This window comes from Nicotiana tabacum, chromosome 7 (genome assembly GCF_000715075.1).
Source record: "Nicotiana tabacum cultivar K326 chromosome 7, ASM71507v2, whole genome shotgun sequence".
In the NCBI taxonomy this organism is placed as follows: domain Eukaryota; kingdom Viridiplantae; phylum Streptophyta; class Magnoliopsida; order Solanales; family Solanaceae; genus Nicotiana; species Nicotiana tabacum.
In genome coordinates this window covers 50,951,798-50,967,252 of record NC_134086.1, presented here as the reverse complement: position 1 = coordinate 50,967,252, position 15,455 = coordinate 50,951,798, and positions in this window count along the sequence as shown.

The window sequence follows — 15,455 nt, the reverse complement described above, 5'->3', positions numbered from 1 at the left end:
CAACGCATGAACAATGGCTGCCAACTCCAAATCATGAATCAGATAGTTCTTCCCATGAATCTTCAACTGCCATGAAACATAGGCAATGACCTTGCCATCCTACATCAACATCGCACCAAGCCCAATACGAGATGCATCACAATAAACTGTATACGGCTCTGAACCTGTGGGCAAAACCTACACTGGTGCCATAGTCAAAGCTGTCTTGAGCTTCTAAAAGCTCGCCTCACACTCGTCCGACCACCTGAACTGGGCACCCTTCTGGGTCAACCTGGTCATCGGGGCTGCAATGGACAAAAACCCCTCCACAAACCGACGATACTAGCCTCCCAACCCTAAGAAACTCCGGATCTCAGTAGCTGATGCTACTCTAGGACGGTTCTTGACTGCCTCAATCTTCTTCAGATCAACCTGAATACCTTCTGCGGATACAACATGACCCAAGAATGAAACTAAACTCAACCAGAACTCACACTTCAAAAACTTAGCATACAACTGACTATCCCTCAAAGTCTGAAGAACCACTCTAAGATGCTGCTTGTGCTCCTCCTGACTACGGGAATAGATCAAAATACCGTCAATGAAGACTATCACGAACGAATCCAAGTAAGGCCTGAACACTTGGTTCATCAAATCCATAAAAGTTGCTGGGGCATTTGTCAACCCGAATGGCATCACCAAGAACTCATAATGCCCTTACCGAGTGCGGAAAGCTGTCTTAGGGACATCAGATGCCCTAATCCTCAACTGATGGTAGCTGGATCTCAAGTCAATCTTCGAAAATACCTTGGCACCCTGAAGCTGATCAAACAAATCATCAATCCTCGACAATGGATACTTATTCTTGATTGTAACCTTGTTCAACTACCGGTAATCAATACACATTCTCATCGATCCGTCCTTCTTCTTAACAAACAACACTGGTGCACCCAAGGCGAAACACTGGGTCTAATAAAACCCTTTTCAAGCAAGTCTTGCAACTGCTCCTTCAACTCTTTCAACTCAGGTGGGGCCATACGATACGATAGAATAGAAATAGGCTGGGTGCTTGGAGCCAAATCAATGCAGAAGTCAATATCCCTGTCGGGTGGCATCCCCGACAGGTCTAAAGGGAATACCTTAGGGAACTCATGAACAACAGGTATAGAATTAATAGAAGGAACCTCGGCACTAGAATCATGAACATATGCTAGATAGGCGAAACACCCCTTCTCGACCATATGCCAAGCCTTCACATAAGAGATAACACTATAGGTAGAATGACTAGGAGTCCCCCTCCACTCTAAACGAGGTAAACTTGGCAATGCTAAGGTCACAGTCTTGGCATGACAGTCCAAGATAGCATGGTAAGGTGATAACCAGTCCATTCCCAATATGATATCAAAATCAACCATGTCTTGGAGTAATAGATCCACACGAGTCTTAAGACCCCTGATCACAACTATACACGAGCGATGGACTCGATCTACCACAATAAAATCACCCACCGGTGTAGACACATATATAGGAACACTCAAGGAATCACTAGACATGACCAGATACGATGCAAAATAAGATGACACATAGGAGTATGTAGACCTTTGATCAAATAAAACTGAAGCATCTCTGCCACAAACCAGAATAGTACCTGTGATAACTGCATCGGAAGCCTCAGCCTGGGGCTTAGCTGGTAGAGCATAATATCGGGGCTGAGCCCCACCACCCTGAATGATATCTTTGGGACGACCTGCAGTTGGATGGCCTCCATCTCTAGCTGTCTGACCTCCGCCTCTAATACCTCTACCTCCACCTCTAGCACCTCTACCCCCACCCCTAGCTGGAGGAGCAGGCGGTGGAACACCTGGTGCCTGAACTATAGCATGGGAACCCTGCTGCTGCGATTGAGTACCCACCAATCTCGGACAAGCCCTCCGGATATGACCATACTCACCACACTCATAGCATCCACCTGAGTGCTACGATTGAGGAAACTAAGACTGACCCTGGCGACCTGAATGACCACCCCAAAAACTCTGGAGCAGCGGTGCACTGATAGGAGCTGGTGGTACACTGTGGGGCTATTGATCAGAATATTGCATGTGAGAACCACGTCCACCTAAAGCACTGTGAGAAACCTGAAGGACTGACTGAAAAGGCCTAGGAGGATGGCCTCTACCATATGAATCTCTGCCTCCAGACGAGGTACCATTGAAATCGCCCTGAATGACGAGGCCTCTTGTTAGACCCCTGACCACTTCCCTATGATAGAACCATCTCAACTCTCCTGGCCACATTGGTCGCCTCCTGGAAAGTAATCTCACTGCTAGTCTCCTTGGCCATCTAAAGTCGAATAGGCTGGATAAGGCCCTCAATGAACCTCCTCACCCTCTCTCTCTCGGTGGGAAGTATGATAAGAGCATGACGGGCCAAGTCGATAAATCTGGTCTCATACTGAGTAACAGTCATAGAACCCTACTAGAGACGCTCAAACTGCCTCTGATAGATCTCTCTCTGAGTAATAGGGAGAAACTTCTCCAGAAATAGCTGGGTAAACTACTCCCAAGTCAAGGCTGGTGATCCGGCTGGTCTAGCCAAGCAATAATCTCTCCACCAAGTCTTGGCGGATCCAGATAAGCGAAAGGTAGCAAAATTGACCCTATTGGTCTCCACTATCCCCATGTTCCTGAGAACCTCATGACAGCTGCCTAGGAAATCATGGGGATTCTCTGAAGATGCACCGCTGAAAATAGTAGGGAAGAGCTTGGTGAACCTGTCCAATCTTCATAAAGCATCGGCAGACATAGCTGCTCCACCACCGATCTGAGCTACCACACCCGGCTGAACTGCTCCAACTGGCTGAGCTGCTGGAGTCTGAAACTAGGGAGTCGTCTGCTCCGGAGTGCGAGTAGCAGGAGTCTGGGCTCCTCCTCCAGCCTGAGAGACGGCTGGTGCTACAGGAAGCAAGCCTGCCCGGGTGACACTCTCCATAAGGCCCACTAGATGGACCAGAGCATCCTAGAGTACTGGGGTAGCAATAAATCCCTCTGGGACCTGAGTTAGGCCCACCGGAACTGTCTAGGCCAGAACCTCATCATCAAAGTCAACCTGAGGCTCCGCCGCTGGTGCTGCTTCCCTGGCCTGAGCTCTGCCCCTACCTCAGCCTCTAGCACGACCTTGACCTCACCCTCTGCCCCTCGTGGGAGCTGCTGCTGGGGACTCGGGCTGCTGATCGGTGGATGAGGAAGCACGTGTTCTCGCCATCTGCGAAAGAACAAAGTAGAAATTCAATTAGCATTGAAACACCAAATCGCACGACAGGAAAGAATAAATGTGATGTTTTTCCTAACTCTGTAGCCTCTAGGGATAAATACAGACGTCTCCATACCGATCCCTCAGACTCTACTAAGCTTGTCCGTGAATTGTGAGACCTATGTAACCTAGAGCTCTGATACCAACTTGTCACGGCCCGAATGTCCCACCCTCGGGAGTCGTGATGGTGCCTACTCGTGGATCCTAGGCAAGCCGCGTATTGTATAATTTCTAACTCATTTATTAGTCCTTTTTAACATCTTAAACTAACATGTGATCAATAGTAAAACATTAACGTTAAGCAAAAACAAGCGGAAGACTTAATCTAATATAATTAACCATAACCAATATGACTACGTCAACATACATCTCTACCTAGAATCCAGTGTCACAATATCACAGACTGTCTAAGAATACTACAAAAAATGTTTGAAAAGAAAGTACAATCTGTCTCGGAAACAAATGAAAACAGAATACATAATAGGATAGAAGAGAACGCCGGGCCTGCGGACGCCTACAGGACCACCTCAGGATCTCTAGCTAGACCGAAGGCAGCCACCCCAAATGCTACTGTCCAAAAGATGCTCCGGGATCTGCACATACTGCAGAGTGTAGCATCAGCACAACCAACCCCATGTGCTGGTAAGTGCCTGGCCTAACCCCGATGAAGTAGTGACAAGGCTAGGACTAGACTACCAAATAAACATTTGCAGTTATATAATATGCAACAGACAAATAAAATAGGAATGACAAGTAAAGATGGGAGGGGGTACATGCTATGGGGGAAATATCAGTACCAACTATAAATTAAGAGAAAAACATAAGAACAATTTAGAATTTACAACAAAACAAAAGGAAGTCGTAACAAATCTATAAACACTTCGTATTATCAATTGTTGCAGCACGCAGCCCGATCCCAAAACATAATAACTCTGTTGCGGCGTGCAACCCGATCCATATCATTTATCACTATTGAGGCGTGCAACCCGATCCAATTATATAATATTGTTGCGGCGTGCAACCCGATCCAAATATAATATTGTGGTGGCGCACAACCCGATCCACATATACAGTTCAACACCAATCACAACTAGAGTCCCAACAAGGGATCAATATAGAAACATTACTATCCCGGCAAGGGAATCGACAGTATAAGTAACTACGTCCCGGCAAGGGAAATCAGCTATAACAAACTTGTTCCAACATCTAACTACCTCAATTAGCACAGATACTCAATACTAAGTAATTCCCACGTGAATAATCATAATCCTTGGTCAACACAGAGAATCAACAACATAGGCATTCGTAGGATTTATCAAGAACACAACAATTTCAATTTAAGACTCACGGCCATGCTTGACACCAACGTATAGATACTCGTCACCATGACTATACATCATACTCGACAAATAACATGTAGCAAATAGGACACAACTCTTAATCCCTCAAGCTAAGGTTAGACCAAACACTTACATCGTACTTCCATGGCTAACTCAAGCCTCAAACACCGCTTTTCCTTTAGAATTCACCACCAAACAACTCGTATCTAGTCCAAATTGATTTAACAACATCAATAAACGCAAAACAATCCAATTCCAATGCTCAATTATAAAATTCCCATCATTCTTCCCAAAAAGTCAAAAATCAATCCCAGGCCCGTTTGGTCAAAACTCGAGGTTCGGACAAAAACTCGATTACCCATTTACCCATGAGTCTGAATATGTATTTAGTTCCAAAATTCGACCCCAAAACGAGGTCTAAATCTCAATTATGCAAAAAGCCCTAACTCTACCTAAATCCCTATTTTCCTACCCTTAAGAGATGATTTATGCCTAGAAATCTAATGGGTGTTAATGGAAATTGAAGAAAATGAGTCTAAGATTACATACCTATGAATTGGTAGTGAAATTCTATTTACCGTGAAAATGGTAATAACAATTAAATTTGTAAATGGGATTCTAAAAATACGTGATCTATTCTCGAGCTAGTTGTTAAAGCAGTTAATGCTAAGAACGTGAAGTATAATGATAAAATGCGAGCTAAGAGGGGGCAGTAATGAAACCAAAGGGGCATGTTGCCCGGGTGCAGAGATGGTCGATGAAGACCTCGGGGCCAAGGTTCGAGCCAAGCTCGAGCTACCGAAGGCAATCGGAAATGGGATAACAGGCGAAGATATGATCGAGCAAGGCCCTATGTTACCAATATTAAGCAAATTGGTGAAGAACAGATAAGAGAATGATAAATGCCAAAGCGATCTCGGGCCAGTGAGAATGAACCACTTAGAAGAAAAGAGAGAGAGAGATATTATTGCACTTGTGGAGAAATGGAGCAACATCAGCCCCTTATAAGGTGGGGCAAGTCACCTTTATATAGGAGGGGAGACTCAGCTACAAGTATGTGGGGATTAATTACAAAGTATGGTGATGGGATGGCTTGACATGATGCTTCAGCATAGGCTCTGGATAGTTCGGGTCTGTCAGACATAGCCATGTGCCTAGAGGGCTTCCCCCTTTGTCCTGGCTTCGTTCTTCATTTTCTCCGAGTCGGGCTTCGACGAGTCCTGAGGTCGAGAATTTAGTCATGACCTCCTACCCTCGGGGTCCCGGGGCATGCTCCCGAAATGTCTCGACAGCGAGAAATCAAGTCTTCTAATTTCGCCGCGACAGATAGTCTCTGTGTTTCCCATAATGAAATGATGGGAAATGATTCTGACACTTGACTCCTCGAGCTTCTTTCGGTGATGCCATATCGATGATGCGACCCCTGGCTCATACTTTTTGACCTCATTCATAGCACTCCTTGATTTTTGCTTCCCAAGGTATAGGTACCGCCGACGGTTCAATTTTTCATAGATGCATTAACTACGCCCATAGGCCAGTCTTCCAAATCCTAGATGACCATGTCGTAGTCCCCTATAAATGGGTGGTGACTTGGCTTTGTTTTTTCTATCTCAATGCTTCCGTTGGCTTGCTTGCTCGTTCCTCCTTATTATCTTCTTTCACCATTGAACATCATGTTACGGGTTTATGACCTTAAAGCCATTTGGAGGAGTTACCTTAGACTACATCGTGGCTTTTTGTTGGGGTATCCCTTCATCGAACTTAAGCGTGCTGTCCCGCTATTGCTGTGGTCACCGGTATGCTGGCGCTTGTTGCTGCTCCCGGTTCGAGATGATGAAGGACGGGGAGTCGGCTCCTCTCTTATGTAGACAGTCGTTTGGGTTATGCATTGTTGCTCAAAATGGGGCTCAGATTATACACCACTGATCACCTTCATACCCCGGCTCGACGTGGTGCTCTACTCCGAGTCGGGGGCTTGCACGGCTGAACATCCTAAGAAGTGGATTGAAAGTAGCTGTGCAAGTGGGACCGAGGATTGTTCGGTCCGCTGTCTCTCCGAGGCTTCCTTGGCCAAAGAAGGTCCTCGAGCCTTAAATAGCTACAACATTTTTTCTCCCCTCTCTTCCACTCGCCTTGTCCCTTGGGGATATCAGTGTGTGTTGTTAGGATAAAACTTCCGCGGATGAGTGTCCAGAGGCGCCTGTTGTGGACTTTCGAAGGTGGGTTGGTCATCGGGCTTATATCTAGCACGCGCATCCCTTTGCCTCTTTCTCTAGGCATGGACTCCTGTAGGTCTTTGTAATTGTATATAATGACCTCTCGAGGGCTGCTTGTACACAAATTTTTATGAATAAGAATATACTTTGCTGATTTCTGCTTTCCTTACTTAGCTTTGTTTCTGTATGCTCTCATGCCCTTCGAGGATATTTGAATGCCTTCTTTTATTTGTTTACCACTGATATCTGACTTGAGTGCGAGCGCTTATTCTGATCTTATGCTAATCGACATGGCTTTCCTCCGACCCGTCGTCGTACTTCAGACTGATCTTGGATTGATTCTGATAGATTCGGGTTATCGAGGCCCTTAGAGTTGTTTGGAGATATGCGTTGAATTCCGGGTCTTTCGGGAATGTTACCTTGGATGAAGGTCCTCTTCGGGTACCAGGGGGTCCCTATTGATGTAGATAACCTTTTTAGAATGGATAGGATTGACTTCTATTGGGGAGTTTGCTCGTATTTGGGCGCTTCCTCGGACCTTCGTGGAGCTTTCGCGATCAGAGCTTCCTGTGTTTATTCCTCTTTTTAGGAAGAGGGGATCATGAAACTAGGTGCTTGCCTTGCGTCGAGTGTCGGCGTTTAAAACTCATCGAGGTCCGACTTCTTTGGCTGAGGGTTCTTGACGTAGAGTGCTGCCCCGAGCATGGAGATAATATGAATGGCCCCTTGAGTCTTGGATCCTCATTAGAGGATGTTTTCTTGATCGGGTATCGACCCGTCAATCTGTATCAAGGCTGTTGGCTTTCCGGGGCTTGCCTCGGGCAGGCGAATCGTCGCTACTTTTCACATATATGTGGGGCGACTTCAGCTCCTTGGCAAGAGTTCATCACTTTTAGATAGCTGCCTTTCTGTTTTGGCACGAGGTACTTCATCTCTTTAGGCGCAAAAAGTGTTGGTGCGTGCCCTTGCCTTGACCTGTTAGTTTCACCATAGTCATGGGAACCACTTCGGGGCCAATCCGGCAAGTGACGAGGGGCGCTGCTCCTGGTGCTCAGGAACCGAGGGATTTTGCTCTGGAGACGGCGTCCTTGATAGGAGAGGAACACCTGGAGATGGTAAGAAGGTACTGTGGCTAGAGCGAGGGGGTAACACTGCAGGTGCTTTCCCCAGATGATGGCATTGTGGACTCCACTGATGGGTTCTTGAGCGTGTACCTATACCCTTTCACATTTGGCCCCCCTGATAGGGTTGTGCTTGATTTTTGCTTGAAGTATCGGGTTACCTTGGCACAGATTCATCCGTCGTTTTGGCGAACGACGCTAATGACGAGATTCTTCATGGAGAAAGCCGGGCTCGAATTCATGCTTGACCACCTTGTCAAGCTATATCGGCCCTTTTATCATCGAGGCCTACTAACTCTGAGGTGTCGTTAATCCACGCCTTTCGTTGTTGATGACGAGGATGACGGGGATCGAGAGTGGGACAGTTGGTTTATCCGGGTTCGGATGACCGATATTATCCTTGTGGAGTTTTTGCCATTTCTCGAAGGGTGGAATTATGCGCGTGAGTGAGGCGTTTGGCGCTTTTTCAGATTCCACATATAGCGAAAATCAGCTAAGTAATAATGTTGTTTCCCTTGTTGTAGCAACCTCGTGGATGCCGGGTGAGGTCCATGACCTACCTGGCTGGGTCCGAAGGCTGATGACCCATTCATCCAACGACGAGCGCAGATTGCAAGCTGTACTCTGTACCGGATAGGGAGCGCAATACCAAGGTATGCACGTATGCTGCCTTTGCCCTGCCTTTGTATATCGAGGTAACCCTTTCCCCTTCTATTTGTGCCATTTACAAATATCGGGCGGTTCCCTAGGATGGGGCAATAATCTTCCGAAGAGGGGAAGGAGTCATTGGCTTTCGGGCCGAGAGGCGATATTGGTAAAAAAGGTCGGCACCCGCGGTGTGACGGAGCCTTAAGTGGCACTGGTCTAGCTCACATTACCGAGGAAAGGGTGTTCCCCGAGTCTACTGCTCCCAGAGTGCCTGATTCCCTGCTGACGGTTCCTTTGAGCGAATATGCTGTGCCCGGGGTTGTTTCTTCTAGGGCCTCAAGGGCAAGATCAATAGGAGTGTTTTCCGACTTCGAGGAACTCCATCGGCTTCACTTTGTGGTGAGTTTTATGTAGAGTTTCCCTGTATCCCGTGTCCTCCTCCCTCTATTGAATCTTCCTTGTGCAGGCCTGTGATGGGCTTAGGTCTGAGCTATTTCATCAAGGGGCCAAACTTCAGAAATTTCTGGGTGAGGGGAAATCTCTTAGGCTCCTTAGCGAGGAGAAGGAAGTTGAGCTGCAGCATTGGCGATATTAGGCATACCGGAGCTCAAACTATGAGAGATATTTGATGGAGCAGGTAACTTCCTATAGTGAATGCTTCGCTCCTTTCTAATCTCAAGGCTAATTCCCTTTTGCCGTATCAGTTACAGAAAAAGGCGGAGGCCTTGGAGTACCTCAAGGGCGACATCAATCATGTCAGAGTTGCTTGCAAAGAGCTAAGGGCTCAGGTGCAGGATCGAGCTTTAGAGGAGATGAACATCTCGGCTAAGGTCCCTGCCTTCGAGGCCCAACTTAGCTTGACTCATGACAACGCCAAAGTTCAAGGGGATATGATTGGGAAACTTGAATCTGATCTCTCGAAGGTCAGAACCGAGATAATCGATGCACGGGTAGAAGCGACATTAAGCCGAACCAAGGCTCATTATGAGGTGGCGATTCGTATGAAATATGATGCTGATGCCCAAGCTGAACTGAAGCGAGCCCTCGACCAGGAGAAGAAGATCGAGGAATATATTCGCTGTAGATACCGGAGAAAGGTACTCGAGGAGGTCGGTGCAAGGGGATTCGTTCTCTCGGATGAATTGGCTTGAGCAAGGGCGGACGAGCGTGTCGCTCGCTCACTTATTTTTGACGTTGTGGATGGAATAGTTGACAAGCTGTAGCCCTTTAACGCAGAGTGTAGATTTTGTTATTTTATCGTTTTGTCTCTAATATACGTAGGACATGCTGCACCCTTTTTGCGCGTGTAATATATAAGAAAGAATTTGAACCTTTATTTCTTCTGTACCTCCTTTTTTTTGTTGCTTTCGCCTGGTCAGGCCAATTTTTGTGTTTTGCGAGGTCCTCATAGGTCCGAAATGGATCGGACAGATCCGGGGGCTCTTAAGTGCACTCCTTGACGCGAGCATGTGCTGGGGCCACTGTGCCGGGCCTGTCCATTTAGGCTTAGTCTCCGAGTCGCATTATGACTCGTGCTTCAATTGACCCTTAGGCTCTTTCCTGCCGGCGTGGGCGAATGATGATGTCTTTTGTGCTTTGGATCGAAGTGACCTTATGAGTTCTTGGTCCGGAGGTTTACTCGGCTGGTGACAGTGACATTCATGCCGCGCCCTTAGGTATATTATAGCTTTTGGGTCCAGTCTTCGAGTCGCATTGCGATTCGTGCTGTAATCGACCCATAAATTTCCATGATTCTCTGGCCGGCGATAGTGGCATTTATGCTGTGCACTTGGGCATATTGCAGTTTTTGGGGCCGGTCTCCGAGTCGCATTGCGATTCGAGCTGTGATCGACCCATAAATTTCCATGATTCTCTGGCCGGCGATAGCAGCATTTATGCCGTGCCCTTGGGCATATTGTAGTTTTTGGGGCCGATCTCTGAGTCGCGTTGCGATTCGAGCTGTGATTGACCCATAAATTTCCATGATTCTTTGGCCAGTGATAGCATCATTTATGCCGCACTTTTAGGCATATTGCAATTTTCGAGTCCAATCTCCTAGTCGCACTGCGATTCGAGCTGTAATCGACCCTTAAATTTCCTTGAGTTTCTGGTCGGCGACAGTGGCACTTATGTCGTTTGGTTGTTGAGACATTTTAGTATGTGGCCCGTGGGCTTGCATCGAGGGTATGCCCTTTAGGGATTCTTACAAATGTGATGTATAGCCTAAACTTCGGGATTTTCATGCCTGTTGAGGTCTTACAATTTGTTAGTTTGTAGAAAAGATCTGGTTACGCCGAGGCTGCCCGCTAGGGGTCTTACAGTTTCGGGTTTTCCAGTTGTATGGCGATTAACAGCAGTCTCCAAGTCATCGAGTTTGTTTAAGCTTGAAGACAACTTTTCGTGAGCTCGGAGTTGCCTTCTAGGGGCTTGATGAGCCCGAAGTTCCAACTCTGGGGTCATGCAAGTTGTCGAATCACTAACGCTAAATCTCCGAGTATATCGGGACTCATTTGATGGAGAAACATTTGCCACGCGTATGCCGAAATCACCTTTCCTGAAATACGAAATGCCGAAAAGGTATTCTTTATTGCTTGGCATAAATATATGCTGTAAATACATATTGTCCCGTTGCTGCGAGCTCGGCCCGCATGGGTACGGATTCTCTGATTATCTGATCTGTTTACATGATTCCATTTTGGAACTTAGCCTGCCATTTATTGGCCCTTCCGAGGGGATGGTGCCTTCAATAGGATGTCATCGCACGTCGTCCGACTGTAAAAGAAAGGACTGCGATCTCGTCGGATCCCTTTCTTAGGGGTACGTTGCCCCGCTAATAATCTTGCTGGTGGGCCCCTTAGGTTGGAAACCTGGCCGAGGAAAGAGAGATCGGCGGGTCTCGCGGAGGGCTCATATCTCCGAGTGGAGTTTAGAATTTCTGAACGCCTCGGTTGACTGCCTGCATGCAGGTTAGTAAAAGAAAAGAAACAATTAAAGGAGCAGAGTAGTCCTTCCCTGCTGCGGGGTGTGTAGGTGACGTTTTCGAGGTCTGGTATATTCCTGCCATTTCGGGGCGCAAGCCCTAATGCAGCCTTCCACCGCGTTCAACTAGGCTTGGCCGAAGATGCGGTTCTACTTACCTTTTGATCCCTTCAAGAGCGGAGGCGTTGATGCCGGCGGTGGGTCATATGGTGAGGGATTTCCTCTGGTCATGTGTAGCTTTTGTCGAATGCCTTAGTCTCACCTTTGTCGGGGAGTTTTATCCCTTTGGAGGAGTGGGGTCGAAATTGCCTCTGGGTGGTGTGCCCGTTGTCATCCGAATAAAATGTCCGCGCTTCGCTGGATCGACATCCCAGTTCGAGCTCAAGTGAGCTGTATAGAGGGAGTGGCCTTCTTGATTGTTGTGGTCATCGGCGTCTGGAATCCACCAAAAATTCGCGGTGTGGGAGTGATTTGGTTCGTTAGTCCGAATTTCCCTATTGGCTTTGGCCTGATGCCGTCGGTATAGTTGGTCGAGCCACCTGCACTCATGAACACATGCTTTATTTGGAATAGGTTAAATGAGGGAGGGAATTACTAACGCATGAATACGAGGCCGAAGAGAAGTCTCGGCGTTCCTTTCCTTGGATGCAAGGGTGTCCCTTTCCTCACCGAGGCGATGGGCACTTTCTTTCTACATTTTATGGATCTTTGAAGGGTGCCACCGCCCTTTTACTATCGTGGCAATACGTTGTTGCTTGTCAACTTCGTTTTTCCCAATATCCTTCCTTCCTTGGAGCTGGATTCGAGCCTAACCGCTCGATGATACTTGGTGGCGACCTCTATTTAATAGCATGGTTGTCGTTCTTTTGAGTCGGTGACCCCATGCGCCCCTTGGTTCCTGCACCGAGCCATAGTTCTCTTGAAGGGGTCTTGGTCGAACAGGTCTGAGTCGCCTGGTGTTCCCGGCTTTGCTTATGGTGATCACGATGTTCGGTGGAGCAATGCTGAAATTGCACTCGGTGGGGCGGGGTTTCCCTATCAGCTGTGCATTGTTGAATCTGGTTCTATTGGATGTTCCTCGAGGGTGCTGTCCTCGGTCCATCTCCCTATTGTTGCGAGGCAGATTGCATCTCAAGTCGTTCCTTCCGTTCGCCGTACATGGATGATACCTCCATCTGCTTTGTATCAGCTTCTTTGTCGGGAGTCTGCTTGGATATACCGAACCCGAGGAGGTTCCTAGAGGGTTGTCTATGGCCTTGATTGGGGGCTGGTGCCAGGTGTGGGCATCCAACTAGACCTTGGCTGGGTACCTGATCAGGCTTCGCTCGAAATTCCCTAGATTCGTTGGGCATGCTTCGCTTAGGCTCCGAGTGAAGGACTGTGTTGGCCGATCATCTGAAATCGGGAGCGATCTCATTCGTCCTATCAGGGAATGGGGTGCGGCTTCCCGTGGTATTTCATTTCTACTTCGTTCGGCCTCTATTGTATTGGTCCCTCTCGGTACTGCTTTGATGGCACTGGCATGCGCTTCCGTGGAGGACCACGCTGGAACGGTAAGCGAGTCTGTGAGATCAGGTGCCAGGCAATGGCGTTGCATCACAGTTTCTCTCGAAAGAGTTTCTTCGAACATCCTCAATGAGACGGGATCGAACTCATCATCTCGGGTGTCACTGCTTCTGAATGAGCATGCGCAAGTGGTGGTGCACCCGTAGGGATACGAGGTCCTGTCACACCGAGGGAGTTCCGGCGTTCTGGGTTTCTGCAAAGCGAGTTCCGGGACTGTTCCCTCGGGAGGACGGTTGCTATAGGAGCTTCCACGAACCCAATTCGATCCTTTCGAAGAGATTCCCAAGCATCCTGGGTGCGGCAGAATCGGTTACCGACCCGTCGTTATTTGATCTCTCGGGTACTAGCTCATCATAAGGAGACATCTCCGGTGCAACTGCGTTGGGGGGTCCCTGGGCAACTTCGCAGTCGAGCGATAGCCAACTGGCGTGCCTGCAACATTTCAAAAATAACATGAAGACTAACTTCTTGTTCTACCCGGGCCGGGGTTTTTTGTGCTTCCTGTTGGTACCTGTGCCGTACGCTCCTGTCGGTGTGAGAAGTTTCGTTGACTTTTTGTGCGTCCTGTGAATCTGCGTCCGCTAGGATCGGTCCGGAAGCGATATTAGGATTCCGCGGAGGCGCTCCAGCGGTCGGGATAGCCACGCCATTTTCCCCCTAATTTTTGAAGTTATCATTCTAAACTCTGTTTACCGAGTTGGACATTTTGGCCTGAAATCAAAGGATCTTGGACAAGAAAAAGTGTGAAAGATAATGTGCGTTTGTGTGACGAAACCAGCAAGAAAATAATCACTATTATTTTTAGCCCCACGGTGGACGCCAAACTGTTTACCGCGAAAATGGTAACAACAATTAAATTTGTAAATGAGATTCTAAAAATACGTGATCCATTCTCGAGCTAGTTGTTAAAGAAGTTAATGCTAAGAACGTGAAATATAATGATAAAATGAGAGCTAAGATGGGGCAGTAATCAAACCAAAGGGGCCTGCTGCCCAGGTGCAGAGATGGTCGATGAAGACCTCGGGGCCAAGGTTCGAGCCAAGCTCGAGCTACCGAGGGCAGTCGGGAATGGGATAACAGGCGGATATGTGAACGTGCAAGGCCCTATGTTACCAATATTAAGCAAAGTGGTGAAGAACAGATAAGAGAATGATAAATGCCAAAGCGATCTCGGGCCAGTGAGAATGAACCACTTAGAAGAAAAGAGAGAGATATTATTGCACTTGTGGAGAAATGGAGCAATATCAGCCCCTTACAAGGTGGGGCGAGTCCCCTTTATATAGGAGGGGAGACTCGGCTACAAGTATATGGGGTTAATTACAAAGTACGGTGAAGGGATGGCTTGACATGATGCTTCAGCATAGGCTCTGGATAGACCGGGCCTATCAGACGTAGCCATGTGCCTAGAGGGCTTCTCCCTTTGTCCTGGATTTGTTCTTTGTTTTCTCCGAGTCGGGCTTTGACAAGTCCTGAGGCCGAGAATTCGGTCGCGACCTCCTGCCCTCGGGGTCCCGGGGCATGCTCCCAAAATGTCTCGACAGCGAGAAATCAAGTCTTCTGATTTTGCCACGTACAAATTCCCCTTCAAAAATCGCCCAATTTGGAGTTTTGACGAAGAAGTTATGAAATTTTGGTTAATTCCCATTTTGCTTCTGTTTTAAAATCACTGGACAGGCCTTCATCGCACTCGCAAAAGGCCTGTCGCGTTTGCGATGAGTTAGGCCTAGGTGACCTTCGCAACCTTAGGCTCGCGTTCGCGACCTTAGGCTCGCGTTCGCGGAGCTTTAACTCCTCGAGACTTCGCATTCGCGGGCCAGTGGTCGCGTTCGCGTAGAACAAGTGAGAACCCCCTTCCCCAGGCCCATTGCCTTACGTGTATGCGAGTGCTTGGATGCGTTCGCGAAGGGTATCCCCCCTCAGCCTTGCGTTCGCGTCTCAGGCTTCGCGTTCGTGAAGAAGAAAACTGGAACCTTGGAGATTTGCCTTACGCGTTCGCGAGTGGGACCACGCGAACGCAAAGAACAAAATCCCTGTGCACTGAACAGCAAAACCTGCAACTTTCATAAGTTCAAAAACTTTCCGAAACCTATCAGAAACTCACCCGAGCACTCGGGTCTCCAAACCAAACATACGTACTAACTCAAAAACATCGTATGAACTTATCCGTGCGATCAAATCGCCAAAATAACCTCTTAAACAATGAATTTAACATAGAAATCTAAGAAAAATCTCAACACTTTCAAAATATGAATTTTCACAACTACGAGTCCGAATCACCTCAAACGACTTCCGTTTCT